General features: G+C 38.8%; 2 long non-coding RNA genes across 2 annotated transcripts; one reads left to right on the plus strand and one right to left on the minus strand.

The window, feature by feature from the left end:
* Positions 1-8455: 8455 nt before the first annotated feature.
* LOC135753570 (uncharacterized) lies at positions 8456-9402 on the plus strand. The gene is made up of 3 exons (XR_010533734.2): positions 8456-9030; positions 9128-9262; positions 9345-9402. It is a non-coding gene; the product is annotated as an uncharacterized lncRNA (long non-coding RNA).
* Positions 9403-9449: 47 nt separating this feature from the next.
* LOC135753572 (uncharacterized) lies at positions 9450-10767 on the minus strand. The gene is made up of 3 exons (XR_012337700.1): positions 10644-10767; positions 10077-10213; positions 9450-9753 (listed from the first exon to the last, which is right to left on the minus strand). It is a non-coding gene; the product is annotated as an uncharacterized lncRNA (long non-coding RNA).
* Positions 10768-19798: the final 9031 nt, after the last annotated feature.

Raw genomic sequence — 19798 nt, forward strand, 5'->3', positions numbered from 1 at the left:
AGACACAGAATCTGATGCAAGTATAAAGTTTATTAAAAAGACAGGCAGCGGTAGCAGTACTCAATAATCTCCCGAAGGTCAGCCAGATATTAAAAGGCCATAGTCCACAGTTCTTAAAAAGGCAACCCTGTAATCTCCTAATGACCAGCCAGGTATGAAGGCGATAGTCCACAGTCAAAGTCCTCAGTTCTATTCTGAAGGCAAGAAACACAGAGCCCCCGCTTGGAGAAAAAGATAATCCACAGTCACAACGAGTCCTCGGTTCTATTCTGAAGGCGAGAAACACCGAGCACCCGCTTGGAGAGGGAGAGATATTACACGGTCACACGAAAGCAGGTAGATGAAGGAGAAAACACAGGAAGTACTGGAGAGAGAGAAAAAGGGTAAATCCACTTGTGATGACACGGGAACTTAAACCGGGAGCTCACGATAAGCAGCGAATCCTGGAGGCAACCACTGAACTAGAAAAACACAGACTAGGAAATTAAACAGAGCAGCAAACGGCAATGATCAACCGGACAAAACAACACGAGCATGCAAAGAGACGCACACACACAGAAGATTAAATAGACAGAGAAAATAAGCGGCAGCTGGAATTAATCAGCAGACGAAAGGAAGAGAGCAGGTGCACACAAGAGGAGATGACACGCCCACAAAGGTGAGGACACATACACACAGAACCATGACAACCCCGGGACGTGACAATTTGTAAATATAATATCAAATGCTATGTACCGCCTAGGTGACTTGTGGTACTTGGATGTTACCAAACAATTGTTATCAAGGGATAACTTATCTCAGAAATGCCTTAATGTTTGTTTGGTCATTTTTCCTCACAGATCACGTATGTCCTTTTAATGCACAATACCGTCGCCTTTGTGTTTGTGTTTGGTCATCTGTCCTCACAGATCACGTATGTCCTTTTAATGCACAATACCGTCACCTTTGTGTTTGTGTTTGGTCATCTGTCCTCACAGATCACGTATGTCCTTTTAATGCACAATACCGTCACCTTTGTGTTTGTGTTTGGTCATCTGTCCTCACAGATCACGTATGTCCTTTTAATGCACAATACCGTCACCTTTGTGTTTGTGTTTGGTCATCTGTCCTCACAGATCACGTATGTCCTTTTAATGCACAATACCGTCGCCTTTGTGTTTGTGTTTGGTCATCTGTCCTCACAGATCACGTATGTCCTTTTAATGCACAATACCGTCGCCTTTGTGTTTGTGTTTGGTCATCTGTCCTCACAGATCACGTATGTCCTTTTAATGCACAATACCGTCGCCTTTGTGTTTGTGTTTAGCTGTGTCCCATTAATTCACATTGGACCCCGCAATACACTTTAAAATCGTGTGTGTGTGTGAATGGTGACTGTCCTTATAATAACGTTTTGTGTCATGGGGGTGGCTTGCATCTAATTATCAAATGTCCTCATAATTGAGTATATTGTCAGGTTATTATATTACAAGCTGTGTTGTGTGTAAACACATTTTGAAGTGATATCTGTGTTGTATGGCTCAAAATAAAATTTTTGATATCCTCCACATCACTGTAGAGCAAGTGGAAAGGGGTGTCCCTCTAATACACCAACAGACTTGTTTGGGGTTCAGTGTCCTTGTAAATCACAAAAACCAGTATGTGTGTGTGTGTGTGTGTGTGTGTGTGTGTGTGTGTGTGTGTGTGTGTGTGTGTGTGTGTGTGTGTATGTCATTCAGGGAGAATGCATATCTTTTTCAGGGACCATGTATATTTTTTAGGTAGAGCGGGCCTAATGCTTATTTTATGTGAGATTATCTTTTGTGAAAAAGCCATGGTCAGTGTTTTTGACATTAAGAATAAACTAAAATATGTGTTTTCTATAACAACCATTAAATCTTTGTCTGTATTGCATATTCAACCCTTAAAGGTGCTCTAAGCAAATTCACGCGTTTTAGGCCATAAAACATTTTTGTTTCATACAGTAAACATCTCCTCACTATCTGCTAGCTGCCTAACTGGCAAAATAGCACAGTGTTCAAATACTTATTTTGCTCACTGTATATTTGCAAAATAATAAAAGTATTGCAATTGAAAAATAAAGTATTGAGCAAACAAAATGTAATTTTGTCACGGCTAGTCCGTGTCATGTTTTGTGTATTGCACTGATCCGTCCCACCTGGACACTCATTGACTCATTACGCCAATACACTACATCTGTCTTATGTTTAATTGTCTTTGTATTTATATGCCTTGTTTCTGTCACACCGGTAGTGGTGGGCAGAGCGAGGCTTCGTGAAACACTGAAACAGTTGAATCAATTGTGCCGTATGTTTCGAGGCTTCGAAACATCAATACGAAACCGCCTCCACAGTGACACCTAGCGGTCGTTTGCATGTCTTTACATGAAGCAGCCTTGACAAGATTTTAGACGAGCGCTGACAAATTGTATCCCACATGTTGTTTGATTGACACACAAGTGATATGGGAGAGTGGATAGTGCTCTTGACTCTCATGCGTAGATCTTAGGATCGAACCTGGGAAATGCATGCGCTACTAATAAAATAGTTTTTGTTGTTGTTTTAACATCTGTTTGACAACTACATGAGCTTTTAGGCTCGCAATTGTCGATAACTATAGGCTATTCGGGTCTATTTAATGAAAAAAAAAATAGAATAGAGATATACCAAATAAATAATAAGAGATTCATAAAATATATCAAGCCATAATATGCCACATTGTTTACATAAAAAGATCTTTATTCAAATATATAAATTGTTCTGTGTTGATAAACTCAACCAGCTACTTTTTTACATATAATTTCTCCAGCCTTTGAAAACATTCTCACACAAGGGACACTTGTTGCTGGCATGCATTTTTTGTAAGTAGCCTAAGTGTTACATACCTATGAGGAAAATTACTTCTTTTCAGTAATTTATAGTATTTGATCTTGCCAAAAACACATCTATGAGGTATTGTCAGTTTTGTTTCCTACCCTGTCAGTTTAAGATTCGAAGCAGATTCGACAGGTACGCCACCTTTCGAAATACTTGTGAAATGCACCGCTTGGTGTTTCGAATCACTTCATCACGTGACATGGGTGTTTCGAATCAAATTTCGGAGCAGTGTTTCGAAACATTTACGCTTCAGGATCTCGACACAGTGTCGAAACGTCAGTTTCGCGGGAGCCATCCCTACACACCGGTTGCCGGATTATTGTCATTACAACCCTGTCTGTTCCCTGTGTTGGATGTTCTTGTTTTCCTGTGTTCCTGTATTCACCATGTCAGCCCTCGTGGTTTTATTATTAAATGTTATTTATTTTGAACTTTGAGTTTGCGTCCTGTCACTCCTACCCAGTCATGACAGAATAATCCGGCCAAACTGGACGCAGCAAGTTCACGGAGGGCGGCTCCCTCAGGAGTTTCGTCGAGGGGGAGTAGTGACATCGGGGTTCATTCCCCATCAGCCCCGATGTCTCTTGGGGACCACCGTGAGCGATCGCTCGCTCCTGCGGGCCTGCGGGAGGAGGATCGGCCCAGGTGGTCCCCCAACGGTTGAGTCGTCGTCGACGGTCCCTCGGAGGACCACCGTCCCGCTCGTAGGGGGATCCGGAACGGACCACGCCCGATCATTTCCCCGGGGTGGCTACCGAGTGAGGGTCTCCATTTCCACGAGGGAACGGGAGATGACTTCCGGGGGGCACTTCATCGTCATCGATTCCCAGAAGGGGTGTAATTCGTCTGCCTCGGTTCTCGGAGCGATCGCTGCGGTTCTCCTGGCGCAGTCCGGCCCACCGTCCTGTTGGTTTCGTCCCGGCGGCTGCCGGCTTCGCCAGGTTCCCCAAACCCTCCAACCATCCCTTGGACTCGCGCTACCAAACTTTGTTTTTGTTTTGTGTTTATGTGAGTGTCTGGTAGCCACTCGTAGAGGGAGGGGTTATGTCACGGCTAGTCCGTGTCATGTTTTGTGTATTGCACTGATCCGTCTCACCTGGACACTCATTGACTCATTACGCCAATACACTACACCTGTCTTATGTTTAATTGTCTTTGTATTTATATGCCTTGTTTCTGTCACACCGGTTGCCGGATTATTGTCATTACAACCCTGTCTGTTCCCTGTGTTGGATGTTCCTGTTTTCCTGTGTTCCTGTATTCACCATGTCAGCCCTCGTGTTTTTATTATTAAATGTTATTTATTTTGAACTTTGCGTTTGCGTCCTGTCACTCCTACCCAGTCATGACAAATTTTACATGAAAAAATAAAGAATCGCAAAACATGCTTGTTGAGAGAAAAAAATCTAATTATTCAACAAAAAAGCAGAATCACAAAATTAAATAATATTGAGCAAAAAAATAAAGATTCAATTAAATGGAAAAATCAATGACTGCTAAAAAAAATTAATCTCTGCAACATGTTTTTAGCAGCAATGATTTTGCATCACATATTTGCAACCATTAATTCATTTGCATCGCTTCTTTAAAGGTCCCATATTTCAGGGCTTTTTAGGGTTATATTTTAGGTTATGATCAGGCGGGGAGCTGTGGACATGCCTGGACGGGTCTGGGCCAGCCCACATTGACAGCTGGCCCACCTAAAAAAAATACTACTTTGTATAGTTAAACATGGATACTACTTTATGTGGTATATTTTATCTATAACATGTTATCTTAAAAACAGTAAAATTATAAGTAAGCCTGATAACTATTAAAAAGTTGTGTTGGTGACTTGTTTTCATTGGTCAATGCAACATCAACGTAGCAATATTGCAATCTGGTGCGAACCACCAACGCTAAAGTTCGCTGTTATGGTATCTTGATTTTTCTTTAGTATGGCCAAACAAGTTACTATCACATTTAAAAAAAAAAAAAAACTTGTATTAAGAACAATAATTATTTGATGGACCAATCTGCGGATCGTAATGGAGCAACCGCTGGCTTTGAGAATGGAGTGGAGATAAACTCAGAACCAACAACCTCCACTGATGCTAACCAGTAAGGCAATCTGCCTATTCACATGTAAGAAGTAGGACATTAGGACCCAGTAGACGTCATCCTAGAACGCATCAATGCTTAGCTGGCTATTAATTTGACACAAGCTGTGTCCCAATTCAGGGGCTGCGACCTTCTAAGGACGTATTTTAAGACCGATTGCGTCACAGCAGCGCGACTTCAGGCTGGTAAGGCCGTCCCAATTCGAAGGATGCTTAGAATGAAGCCTCAAAATGCGTCCTCATTTCTCCGCGCTGTTAAGGATAGAACGAATGGATCCTTAACAGCCTCGGCGCTCCCAAGATTCATTGCGCGCTGGATAACGTGACGTCTAGATTTAAAGGAAATGGCGGGTTCAACTTCCGAAGAGTCAACATTTAAATGTAAATTTTAAACTGAAATATTAAAACATTATATTATTAAAATATTAAAAGCTGAATTCTGGTGTGACATTATTAGGGGATGTGAGGTCAACATTTCGTTTGTTTTAGGCTCCAAGGAGCAGACCTCTCTTTTAATTAAAATGAGGGGGGAAAACACCGAACTATTTACAGGTGCCAAAAACTCGGCTATTATGGCTTGGAGGTAAGTCAACAACCAATTTTTACAGTATATCCATTCATTTCACCGTCTGACACAGCGTCCTACCACAAATCAACCAGTAGATGGGGCAATACTCATTCACGCTGTTTATTATCAATTAAATTCAAATATTAAATCCACATTATGTTAGTAAAGCTTTGTGTGGGCATGTCTTAACCAAAGTTTGGCATCCAAATATGTGATTCTTGTTTTGTCTTCCTAAGTTAATTTATTAGTGTAGTCTTTTAGGTAAAATTCTTAATAAGCATGACATTTTCTCTTCCTCAGCACAATTCTTGAGAAAATGGACCTGACAGGAAAAGTCACCCCCCTGCAAGCAAAAAAAAATGGGACAACCTAAAAAAAAAATACAAAGTATGCAAAGCAATGAGCACATTTTTGCTGCACTTTGTTGTGTTGTTGTTAAAAGATAATTCCTGTATTTAACACTTTGAGTCTCATTTCTGGTTTGTTTTGGATGAACTACAGTGATGGACACAGAAATTTTGACAATGTATTTACAACACTATTAGCGTGAATGCCAAAGCAGGAAGCGCGCTTTCCGTTCAAGGCGATCTCTTCCACTGGTGGGGTTTGGTGGCTGTTGGCTATGGATGTTGGTCTCTCTGCGCCACCTATAGAGCGGGTGCGTGAAGCGCACTTCCTGCTTGGCAAAAGCTCTGCATTAACGCTGTAAAATATTTATATATATATATTCGAATCTCAAAACTGAAAATCGAATGTCAACCCACGGAACAAATATTTGAATATTCTGGTCCAGCCCTACAAATATGTGAAAAATTTATTCTGAGAAAATCGAGCGAAAAAACTACAACCACATTGTAAACAGACCCTTTTCTGTTTCCCGGCGGCGGAGTGATATATCAGCGAGCAGTCTTCAAAGAGAAGTCAATGGAATTTTACAAAATGCCAAATAAAACACGACAGACACTGTATTTCGCTACACAACTTGTTTTGAATCATCAACGAACACCACGCACCACTTTGTGAGTAGCACAGTTTTGAAAATAAACATTAAAGGAACAGTATGTAAGAAATTTATATCAATTAATCATAAAATGGCCCTGATATGCAAGTAGACATTTAGAAATCATTTTCATTTCAAATACTTATATCACTGACAACAGTGGTCTGGCCAGGATATTGTCATTTAAAAAGTGGAGTTGCAGCCCTCAACTGATGTTTATGTTGTCATTTTTGTGTATTGGCCACTAGTTGGGTGATTGCAGTACCTGTTTTAGCCACAAGTTTTGTTATTGCAATACCAGTTTTGGCCACAATCCTACATACTGTTCCTTTAAGTGTTGTTTTAATGACATGTTTGTGCATGGCCATTGACTTCCATTCTAAAGCAGTCAAGAGACGCTTCTAAACGAGTCAAAAACTCAAGACACGACCCATTGTCAAAATTTCTGTGTCCATCACTGTAGTTCATCCAAAACAAACCAGAAATGAGACCCAAAGTGTTAAATACCGGAATTATCCTTTAAGTACCATGGTTTCTTTCCTCTGCATTAGGATTGCAAGTGCCCAGGGTCAGGTGAGGGTGTCAGTGGCAATCCCACTGCTGCAACTTGGCCATGGTTTGTCCTCATGGATGAGGTGCTAGGACAAAGGCATTCTACCACCCCTCCTGTCCTAGTTGCCTCCATCCCTGAGGACACACCAGGGCCAAGTTCAGCAGTAAATCAGGAGGAGCGACCACCAGGAGGGCAAGTGAGAAAGCGAGACCGAAAGGATCCACTTTACGATTCAGTGGGGAACCTTCAGGGCCTTCTACGCCTTCAGAGAAGGCCTAAAAAAATTTATAAAAAGATTTTTTATAATAATAATACAAATAAATAATATAGTATTCAATAAAAATATGTTTTTACATTTTTAAATTTCTATTTAATTCAATTTAATACAATACATGTAATATATTTTCTCTCATCTGTGTTCTAACGTAAAGCTTACTGTCAGGTTCATGTCATGAAAACATCTTATCCAATCAGAATCGTCTGTCTCTATTAAGGCCCGGTTATCTGGCTCATTCATTGGTTAGGACTTCATGAATCCCAGGGAAGGCCAAGCTATGTGTTTTGGTGTGGAGAGTGACGGGCAAATCGACCAATCACGTTTTGATTTCAAGTGGGCGGGTAAAAAACAAAGCATTGTAAGCCTTCATGAAGTCCTAAGCATGCAACAAACTGGATGCAAGCTGCCGTAAAACACCAAAGACGAAGATCATAGACCGCTAATATTAAAGAGCACCTATTATGGGATACTCGTTTTTAAACATCCTTTTGTGTGTAAGTGTGCATTAGTACATGCTAACGATATTCAAAAAGTACATACCTCAAAGAAAACGATGACGCGAGTTATCGTCTCTAACGTTCGAGGACTACAAAAAACACTCGGATTGTAGGCAACAGTTTACTTCCTGGGATTAGTGACGTAGATAAGACCAACATTATCATAGTTCAGCCCTCTCTGCTTTGCTTGGGTACGCCCTCAAAGACGGGGGTGGGGAGCGCCGAGTCAGAAGAGAGCTAAAATGGCGGAGGTTGGGAGTCCCTGCTTTGACTCTGTTTGCAAACTCTTGTTTCATCATTTAAGCGATTAAATCTCTCGAGTAGACGCTGTCTCTTTAGATGCGAGGGAAAATAGCACTTTATGGACTTCCACAGAGGACATCATGTTTAATACGGTTCCGGAAAATTCCAGTCAGAAGTTGTTCACGGAGTTTTCACAATAACTGCTTCTCATGAACCGAAGCTGGATTTGCGCGATGTCTCCTCTTGAAAGTTGGATTACTGTGCACTTCTGGATCACAGACTGTAAGTATTCATGTTTATTATTTGCCTTTTACTGTACATTACGTAACCGGTATCCGGAGATTAACATAATGTGCGTGTAGAGCTAAGCTTGCAAGCTAATTGTTTTGTGTTGTAATACTGTATTTCATAAACAACGTACCATATTTACACACGTGTATGTTGAATTATGCAGGCTTTCGTTTTTTTTATCGATGTTGGTTTAGACATGTTTACAAACTTGCTAAGTTGCTAAGATAAATACAAATACAAATGCCAGCTAAACTGTTACCGGTAAAATTTGTTCTCATGATCAAACTCAAGAAACTCTAAGTACAGATGATTTGTTTAAAGTTATATGTATTTTACTGTTGTATTTACTTGAAGCTTTCTTAGATTTTGAAACGAAGTAAACACGTAATGTGTGTTGCTAATGTTGGGCCATGTAATATGTAATACATTTACGTTTTAATGAATAGTCTAACGATTTATAGTCGTTGTACTCTATTGTTATAATATTTCTTTTTGACTGAATACATGTTTGTTTTATTTGTCTATATCCTAGATTCGCAGCTGTACACATCCTTCTACACTGTATGCAAACATGCAACATCATAACACACAGTACAAGGAGTCAGACTGGCATATGAGGAGCAAAGGTGTGTAACACATATGATGTATTTAGCTAGTGAAACCACTACCAGTCTCAGATGTATAACTGATGATGACAAAGTTTTTTTCTCTGCATAATAATAGGAACCCAGGCAGTAGCATCGTTTCACAATGTTTTCATCACCATCATCAGTGGATGCCTTTGCCGTCCGTAGCCTGAGATTTCAGATTTGCAGCAAAAATAATTTAGATTTTCTCATTTATTGGAATGCTGTGCAGGTATTTAAGTATTTTAGTAACTGTGTTAAATAAAGTAGTATTTACTTTTACAATAAATTAATTGCTTGTTTATATTTTACAGGTATTTGTACCTTGCAGCCATCCATTACAATGTCACCAAGCCGTAACAAAAGCAGGAGAGGGAAAGTACAAGGCTATGTTCCCAAAACACACAAGTGACATACCGTAAGCAGTAATGTTTTATTTCAAATACATTCATAATTAAAAACTTAATGTATGAAGCAGGGAAATAAATGATCAAAACAAAAGATTTATTGACTGCAATATTTCTACAGTTATGTGGATGATGTGATCAGGCTTGTGTTTGATGAGGTATTTGAAGATAAGCTGAAGGAAACCCCGATTCCAATGGACCTGGCATCACAGTTTGAGAGACCTTCAAAGGAGGACGTGATTGCATGCCATCTTCAGTGCAGGGGTCGTCGAAAGCCAAAATTGTGACCGATCTGATCAGGAAGCTCCAAGCGTATCTGGAAAACAACACACGACAGGATGATAACCTTATAGTGTCGTCTTAAATAGCACCAGCTGACAAAGCTTTGCTGTGCCATTTATCTGAATAGATAGCTGTAAGAAATAAATTGAACAATTTTTGAAACAAGAGCACAATATGGTTACTAAAGTATGTTTATTTGTATATTGTTTAACATTTAAATATATATTTGTAATAAATAAAAAAAACTTTTGACTGACTATTATATTTTCTTTAAAGTTACATCTTTTGTTCTTTTGGGTACTTTGTTACTATAATGATACTTTAGTGTTATTGGTTTAAAAATGTAATAAAACTTACTGTAGTCCTGCACCTCAAAGGCTTATAGTCGGTACAATAAATGTTCTATGTGTAGGGATTTAGACAATTTGTGCAAAACCTGGATGATGAATCACGCAGGTAAGAGGCCCTGGAACATGTTGCATTCTCCTTAAAACCTAATAAGTAAAAACATAGCACTTATTAGTAAGCAGTCTTTCATAAAAAAGTTTACCATAGTGAAATAATGTAGAACATTCATTTCAATTAATACTTTCTTTGTGCTACATTTGGTGTTTCCATATAGTTTGCACAGTAATATAGTATGTAACAGTCTTTTATAATAAAGTTTACTATAGTAAAATAATGTTAATAAGTGAAATAGTTTTATAATCATTTCAACAAATACTTTCTATGTGCTACATTTGGTGTTTCCATATAGTTTGCACAGTAATATAGTATGTAAGCGGTATTTTATAATAAAGTTTACTATAGTAAAATAATGTTAATAAGTGAAATAGTTTTATAATCATTTCAAATAAAACCTTCTATGTGCTACATTTGGTGTTTCCATATAGTTTGCAAAGTAATGTAGTACGTTATAATTACCTTTTGGATGTCTTTGCAACACATTTTCGTCTTCGTTTAGCATTCTGGCAGAGCTAAGGACACCTAAAAAAGTTAAATCCAATCGCGTTCATTGACGGAGATCGTTTACATCGTAACGGCCGTCTTAACTCTCAGGATCGAGCTCGAAGTGGTAAGGCAGTTCAGACACCATCGTTTATAGAGAAATATAGCGCTTGTTTACGTTGCCTGTGACTCTCACACGCCGAACCCAGTTGACCAATAACAGTTGAGTAGTCATCTGACCAATCCGAATACACTAGACATTTTGGGAGGCAGAGACAGGAACTAAATCCGAGCGTTTTCCAGACATGCAGAAATCGGTGAGGTATGTAAGCAATTTATAAGACTCACAGTGCATTAGTTCAAGTTTTAATAACATGTATGTACTATGGGATATTACAATAACGTGCTAACGTGCTAATTTATTAGCATAATTGGTGCTCTTTAATACAGTCTAATGGCCCGAATCTCTGCGGTGAGAGTGGTTGAGGTAAATGGCGGAAAACGTGATTGACGTTGTGGCTAGCTTGATAGGGCTGAGGTAAAAACGAAATTACTTAAGCGCGTACTCGTGAAGAGCACAGCCGGGAGAAGCGCGTGCATATGACGCGAACACGAGGAAAATAATGGGTTTAATTATACTTTTACTTCCTGACAGTTTCACTCGTTACGTGAGGATAGTAATGACTGACAGACGACGCCGAATAACATACAATATAATTTCCTAACTAAATCTGAGAGAATGCGAAAACATTCAAATATTTTTTTTCCCGCTATAACCGATGGGCAGGGCGGAGATACATTTTGGTACCCAAAAAAAACATTTGACTGTGTTCATCACAATGCTATACAGTTTTTTTTAACCAGCAGGATTCATGGTCCAATTAACAGCTGAGCAGGGAGTCCCTCTGATGGTACTGCTGGACCTGGACCAGGATGGGATGCTGCAGTAAAGACCATGGTGTCCTCTGCCAATGAGACATCATGTGGGGTTCTCTCCAGAGTGTTGGCCTGCAGATCCACTGTCCACCACACATCTTCTATTCATGAGTTTGCAAGGCTGACAAAATCAACAGCTGCCATGTCGCTAAGATGTTTTCAGAAAGAGTAAAGTGAAAATAATTCACACCATAAAAACACACGCACATCTGTCAAGACATTTTACATTACTTTAAACTTTTTCTTACTTGTTAAAAATAGTCATGATCAATGGGCACTTCCTCCAAAGCAGACCCCTCGGCAGACAGCTGGTCACGCCAGTGAGCACCACTGGCTGCCTCCAAATCACCCTCCCCCTCATCCTCTGCCACATCCTCCCCTTGTGCATCCTCTGGGGCCATGATGTCACCAAACCCAAGGCAGATGTTGTGGAGGACAGTGCATGCTGTTATTACCTGCAATGGTAAAATATAAAAATAAACATCTGTATAGAAAAATGTAAATTTGTTTGATTAAGTGTTTTTTACAATTAAAAAAAAATTGAGCGAGCACTTACATCAGGCACAAAGGTGTGGTGCACCTCCAGTGCTTGCAGGAAGATAGAGCGGAACCTGGTCTTCATCATCCCAAAGCCCTGGAATGATGAACATTAAAGCGCTGGGCTGCCACACCTTGTACTGCCCTCTTGTAGGGAGTGATGAGGGGAAAAGGCTGTTGGAGGCACGGGTACCCTCCATCCGCGAGAATGAAGTGCCCTGGAGGAGGATAGAGGGACCGCCTGTAGACTGGGCTGTGGCGGAGTACTCTTGCATCATGGACCCAGGCCAGCCCACATAGGTGTCAATAAAGCGGCCCTGATGGTCAGAAACAGCCTGCAGTATTATGGGCGGGAACAATTTTCTGTTCCTGTAGCACTGACCATCAGGGCCGCTTGGTGGCTTAATGCGGACATGGCAGCCGTCGATCGCTCCTGCTGATTTGGAAAACGCTCTGTGTCTTGCCAGCCTTGCAAACCCATGAGTCACTACTTCCAGGTCTTCAGGGGTCTTTGGAAAGTGAATGACCTTATGGCGAATGGCCACCACTTCCTTAGTGACTCTGTGCACAATGCGGTGGACAGTGGATCGTGGCATTCCAAACACACTGGAGACAACCCTTTAGGATGCCCCACTTGCCAGCCAGAAGAGAAACACCAAGGTCTCAAGTGTGGCACCCCATCCGTGTCTCCGTTCATTTTTTAGAAGGCCTAGCAGAACTTGTAGGGCATCCCTGCTTAGTCGAAAATCTGGCCTTGTGTCCTGCTGGTTAAAAAATCTGTCCAGCACCGGGACACTTAAATTTACTTTGCAGTACATTGGCGTAATCTGGTAATAGGAAAGAAGAAGAAAATGTGTTAAAAGTATATAGTTAAAAGTGTTTTATAAATTAAATCTACTTATTTGTCTGTAACACTTTGACAATGTAATTTATTGAAGGATTCTTGCTACAAGTCATACTCCTGTACATTTTAAAACTTGAACTTCAGTGTTTAACTATTCCATGTAATTATTACTGCTGCAGTTCTGTGTGTGTTGCATTTTAGTTATGTACCGTTATATGTCGTGTAACGTAAATTCAATTATTTCTTAAATCAAAAAGCCAGTCTTAAAAGTCAGTTTTACATAAAGTACATTATTTTCTACTCAGATGTAATGGAGAAGCATCATGCAATTGCACAAATTGTAAAATGTAGTTATTATAACCAGCTAAAACCTACCATTATAACAAAGTATATACATTCAGTTCTCCACTGGTTATTTTCTATGTGAAATCATTGTTACAGTTAGACAACATTACACATGAGTAGTTAGCATAATTTATTAAGGTGTTTTAAAATTAACTATACATTAACATTAGCAAATGGATTTTACCCGTTGGTCGTGTGTTGTCAGTCTGAGATACATCACGCGCCGGCGGTAAAGCATCTCCAACTCCTCTAAAATCAAATAAAAAGCAATATAACAATTTCACTGTCCATCATGCAACTTATAACACGCGCCGTAATAGCTGCTGATTGCACAGTTGCTAGGCGACAGGGCCGGCTGGTTTAAACAGGTGACGCAACTACAAAGGTTAGACCGTCTCATTTCAGTTCTCTTCGCGGACTTCTGAGGCTGCCCCCCTGAAAGACCGAGTGCTCATATTTAAGGTTGCATGCTTATAAGGTCGCAGCCCCTGAATTGGGACACAGCTATAGTGTGTCGGTATAGCGTGGGGAATGAAAGCATCCGGATTAAGGTATCTTGGGGTTATACTAGACTCGAACCTTACTTTCACAAAGCACATAAAAAAGGTAACTAAAGTTATAAAATTTAATTTGCAAAACTATAAACAAATTAGGTCTTTTATTACAACAGAGGCGGCAAAATCCTATCTCCATTGTATGATTTTTTTCTCATATTGAGTATTGCTTCACAGTTTGGTCATTTGCCAGTGTCACTGCATTAAATCCCATAGATCAACTTTATAAAAAGCAATTAAGGTATTTGACAGGAAACCACAGATGTTTCACCATTGCTCAATTTTAGAAAAGCATAAATTTTTAAGTTTTGAAAATCTTAAAGTTTTTAAACACAGCTGCCTTATTTACAGGTCAATGAATGGAATGGCCCCACCACCCCTGGGGGACTTCATAAAAAAGAGAAATAGTAAGACTAATACGAGGTCAATTACTCGAGGGGACTGTGAAGTACCGTTTAGAACAGAGGTCCCCAACCACCGGGTCGCGACCCAGTACTGGGTCGTGGACAAGTTGCCACCGGGTCGCAAGAACGTCCCGAAAAAATGTGTATAATAGCTACTTAATAGCTTAATCTAGTATTTTGTACTGTAAGAGCCGACTTCAAATAATATCAATCATTTCCACTTTTGAACAGAGCCGCGCTCTCTCTCTTTTTCTCCGCCCCTCTCTCTCTACCAGCACATCAGCGATCACATTGCTGTCATTAGAGTTTGAGCATACAGTACTTTTAAAACACAATCGATTAAAGAATTGCGGAGGTATGACTTTATGAATCATTTGCAAATGTACGTCGCAATGATGTACATATGCGGAGATGTTCAAATGTGTGACAGCGCAAATGACTGAAAAGTAATTTATTCTTCTTTAAAACAACTTCAGAATTATCCATCGATCGTAGCACCATGATCAAAATAAATTATTAGGCTAATAATATTTTAACGGCTACACTTTTAATGTAAATTTGAAAGGAACCTTAACTTGTCAATCATCATTAATCATGGTAAACGTGTGTCTCCGATCTGCGCCCAGCCGCAATTATTCTGGCATCTCTCCTCCTTCACTGCATTTTTCTTCTGTTCTGTTACTTGGAATTGGGTCTCGAGCCCGACCAATATTCAAGCTGCCTTCGAGAACAGCAAGCCAAGTTCGTTTAGGTTCCATTAATTATTAAGACTAAATGGGCAGGCAAACTAGTAAAAACAATGAAAGTAAAAAACAATCCGCCAAAATATGGTTTTACACGTCTATAGAAAATATACTATAGCCTAAATAAAGCAATTATTAATTTTCCTAATGCATGGTTGTTATCTTTACTTCCGTTTAAAACGTAAATTTCGAAAAGGAGGATTTTCAGCACGTTTAAACAGCAACTCAGCGCATTGTGCTAAATCCGGTGTATTTACGTCAATTCTTATTGTACGTTCATTAATATGCATTGTCCCATCTAAATAAATAAAATGAAATGAAGTGAAATTTATAATTTAAACCAGTGTTGTTGCCACTGTTTGAGGTCGGAGATTGGCCGGTGGATAAATCTGTTATTCTGGACAAACTGCTGCAGGTACCAAGGCAGATTATGAAATGTTGTGAATGATTGTAAAAGCCTTGTATATTGATTTTGTATCTTCTGTCATGTATCTTATCTCATGACATTTTATTATTGTTATAGGACGTGTGACCAGTCACTGTTTTTCCTAGTTAGTTTTAGCTATACAAACTGCCTACCACATTTTATATTTATCGTTTTTTTGATGCCCTAGGGGCATGTGAGGAGAGAGAGGTTTTTTTTGTATTGTTATATTTTATTGTTTTTGTTTGTTTTTGTGTTGATTCCCTCTGATAATCTGTTGAAGGATCCTACCTTAGATCCTCACATGCAGAATGTTTTTATTATTGTGTTTTTTATCTTTAATCATTTATTTACATAATCATCATAATCATTTTATAATCATTATTTTTTATCCATTTAATTATTGTATTTGATTTAATTAATATAATTTTATCATTATCAATTTCATTATTATCATTTTTATTATTACATTATTGTTTATTAATTCATTTATTCATTATTGTTTTTATTCATTATTCATTTATTCATTCATTATTATATTTCTACATTTTATTATATCATTCATTAATTCATTGTATTTCTATATTTTATATGTCTCTTTGTGGTTAAGTTTCATAGAGCTGTTCTGTCTGTGTGTAAACAAGATAGATAAAGAGAATGTTTATGGAACCCCAAGGTCTAAGGGATGATGCAGCTGAGCAATTTTGGATATAACAGTGCATGCTGTATTCCTGGGTTAGACGAGGTTTGAACATTGAGGCATATGCAACTGAAACTAACTGTCCATCAATAAAACTCTGTTCTATTTTATCATCTAAAACCTCCGTCTCACGACACTGTTTATGCTCTCCTCTAGCAACGATTGATCAGCCTTGTATCTGACAGATGCTTTAACAAAGTAAACTTATGTTTTCTGATGTGATCTGGTGTCCGGGGCTGGATCGTTTTTTATTTTGTCTGTGGTGTGGAGACCAGATCTAACAGTTATGGCGTAGTCGGCAGGATAGAATAACAAGTCTTGTTGTCTCTATCCGAACGAGGAGTCGGGATTTTCTCTCGCACATCCAGATGGAAATGTTTCCAGACCACTGGCTTCTGACTCTGAGCCGCGAGTGACGACGGGGGGTTAACCACGGCTGGTCCGGTGTCCTCTCTCCTGACTCATCCACTTAAGCAAAAGCAAGAGTGAGTGTGTTCTGTTCTGACATTTTGGAAAATTCAGTACGTACTGTGTTGCTTGTCTACTGATCAGATTATATTACTTTGATAATGGAGCAGTCAGTTAATAGTTAGTGTCAATCAAGCTAGAAGTAATTAAAAAGCTAAAACAACAGCTGAAAGAGCGCTTTAAGATCAAATAAGAGGAAAAAGAAAAATTCAGTTGCTAAATATAACATCAAATATAATATAACATCAAAGTACGTTGGGCGGTCTTTAGGTTCCCAAGACAAAGGTAAAAGTAAAGACATATTAAAGACGTATATAAAGAGTTAAAAAAAAAAACATGTGTAAAATTCAAAAAATGATAACCCGAGAATCGAAGCGTATCCCTTGGATTTTTGTCACTAATTGTCTAAATGTAGAAATTGAAAAGTGAAAATGTAAAATCAAGACAAACATAACAGAGATAAAAGAAGTTATGGAGGGAATGCTGAAGGGGTTTATAAGATAGATAGTCAAAATCTCAGTTTGAAAATAAACAAAAATCTAAAATGGCTTATGTTTAAGTTATAACTCTTGGTTAATCAAAAGAAAATTACGTCAGTTTTACCAGATTTAAAATGTTAAATGCATGCAACACTGGTAGTGACATTAAAACAACCAGTTTCAGATTTTGACACAGACAATGACGTTTGTAAAAGGGTAAATCATGTCCTTCGTGAGTTCAGATGAGTATTGTATTTTGGTTTTGCTACTTCTATGCTGTGCTTGGCAATGAAGATCTGCCTATGTAAATGCCAGTTAGTATACCATGATATGATATATGCCGTTTAATTGTACAATGTTTAAGGATGTTGCTTTTCAAAATTTGCCATGTATAAATATAACAGTTAAGGGATCCTAAGTTTTTGATTGAATTCTTCCAAATTTCAAATTTGTGTTAAGATTACAGCTGCTATCAACTTTCTGATTAAAGGACTATTTTATTAAGCTCCACAAGAGCATAATACAACTACGGAATATTTTTTTAAACCTTTGATGGGTAAAATAAAGGGTTAAGTGTTTAAACTTCTCATTCTTTTATTTTACTAAATAAAATATGCCCAGTAAATTTATGTTCAGATAGGAATGGTGTGTGTGAAAGACAGGGTGCATTCTTGTGCTGTTTTTCATAGAGTTGAGGGCTCAAAGTAAGTGTATGAAGGTTAGAGTAAGTGGAGTAAGTTTATGATGGTCAAAGGAAGTAGGGAATGTTAAATCCAAGATCAGTTTTAACTGTTTGGAAGCTCTGAAAGAGATTTAATTTTCTTTATTGGTCAGAGATGGGTTCAGCATAGTTTCAGTCAATCTGTTATAAGCAGACAAGAAAAAGTTTGAAGAAGTTCTTGGTGAAACTTTGAGTATTGAACGTTTAACTGACGATAGAGCTAAAAGAGATGTTTTGATAAACCTTTAGGTTTGGTAGTTTGGAACGCATTTGCAAGTTGTAAATGAAGGATAAATGAAAGTGTTGAGAATCACTGAACGTTTGTGTGAGTGAAGGAGGGGGTTTGATAGGCGCTAGGGGTGGGCAAAAAAATCGATTCTTAGATGAATCGCGATTCGGACGTGGGCCGATTCTGAATCGATTCACAAATGTCAAGAATCGATTCTTAAATGTTAGTTTACAAAATAACGTCACGTTATCAGAACCAAAAGGCGGAACTCAACTGGGGGAGCGGTGATGCACACGGACAACTTAAGAGAGCGTGCCCTGCAAGAGCGCATAGCGGAATTTACAAGAGCAGAAGAGAAAGAACACTTTAAATGCTTGTAGGACTATACTGCATATATCTCTACATTGAATTTAGGGCTGTCACCATTACTCTATTCTTTTTGAGGAGTTTTAAAAAAAATCCTTGAGTACATGTCGAGTACTCCTTAAAATAGCGGAGATGCGGTTTAGTGAAACTAACAGTATTAGAAGCATACAAATCAGCGCTACGCTGCCTCTCTCTCCCTCTCGTTTGCTCGCTCACACACACCGTGCGTGTGAATCAGCAACTGCTTGAGGCAAGAATGCGCATCCATGTGAATTTTGGAAGTTAAAGACGACTGAGCTGCAGTGGCATGGCAAAACACATTTGAGAAGAAAGGCGCAGCAACTCAAAAAGACCTGCATGTTTCACAATTACTCCAAAAGACCGTTGTGCGATCTACCGGCATTGCCTTTGCGATCGACGAATTGTACACCCCTGCCCTAAACCATCCGCAGACTGTTTAGATATAACATGAATATACTTCTGTAAAAATATGCACATAGTTTGTTATTCAGTCGCTGGGTGCGCTGCATTATATAAATACAGTAATACTGCCAATCACTGTGTATAATGATGATGATTAGACGCTTAACGTTCGTGGAAGTTAATGCCGGTTAACATATAGAATTAATATGTCACGTTAAATTAATATTTTTACTGGTTTTAATGTCTTACAACAGAAACAACACATGTATGTATATAAGAATGACATTATTTATCCCTAGTTGCATTAAAGTACAGTATATGACAGTTCAGAGACTAGCAAAAGCGCAAACATTAACCTGGCTTTGAAAGCAAATGCGACGTAATGACGTCACAGATATGCAAATTAGTACGTCAAGAATCGATTCTGAATCGAATCGGGACCCTAAGAATCGATTCTGAATCGATTCATGAGGGTCCAAGCGATTCCCACCCCTAATAGGCGCTGTATCTGTGCTGAAGCAAAAACAAAACAATGATAAGCTTTTCTCTTCTCTTTTTAAAGCTTGGAGAAAGAGTGCTTATGTGTCGGCCTATTTTATATGTTAGGGTCCATATTTTAAATACATATTTTATTTTCTCATTGATAAGAATCAGAGATAACAATCTTTCTATCTGATTTTCTTACAGAAGTTTCTCTAAAATCAGAAACGAAACTTCATGTTACAGAAGCAACAGGAGAAAGTTTGACATTTCTCAGAGAAACTCGGTGTTATGGCCTAGGCAGCAGCTTTGCTGTGGGGTACGCAGCTGTGAATTCTGTGTGCGTGTTGATGTTGGCCTATCGAGATAACTTGTGTTCTATTTTGATGTTTCTCTGTGTTAAAGTAAAATTTAAGTATAATTTAAACATTTAATCACCTGTCGAGAATAGGGGAAATGAGATGTGTGAGTGAGTGTC

The sequence above is a fragment of the Paramisgurnus dabryanus genome, chromosome 10 (genome assembly GCF_030506205.2).
Source record: "Paramisgurnus dabryanus chromosome 10, PD_genome_1.1, whole genome shotgun sequence".
Lineage (NCBI taxonomy): Eukaryota > Metazoa > Chordata > Actinopteri > Cypriniformes > Cobitidae > Paramisgurnus > Paramisgurnus dabryanus.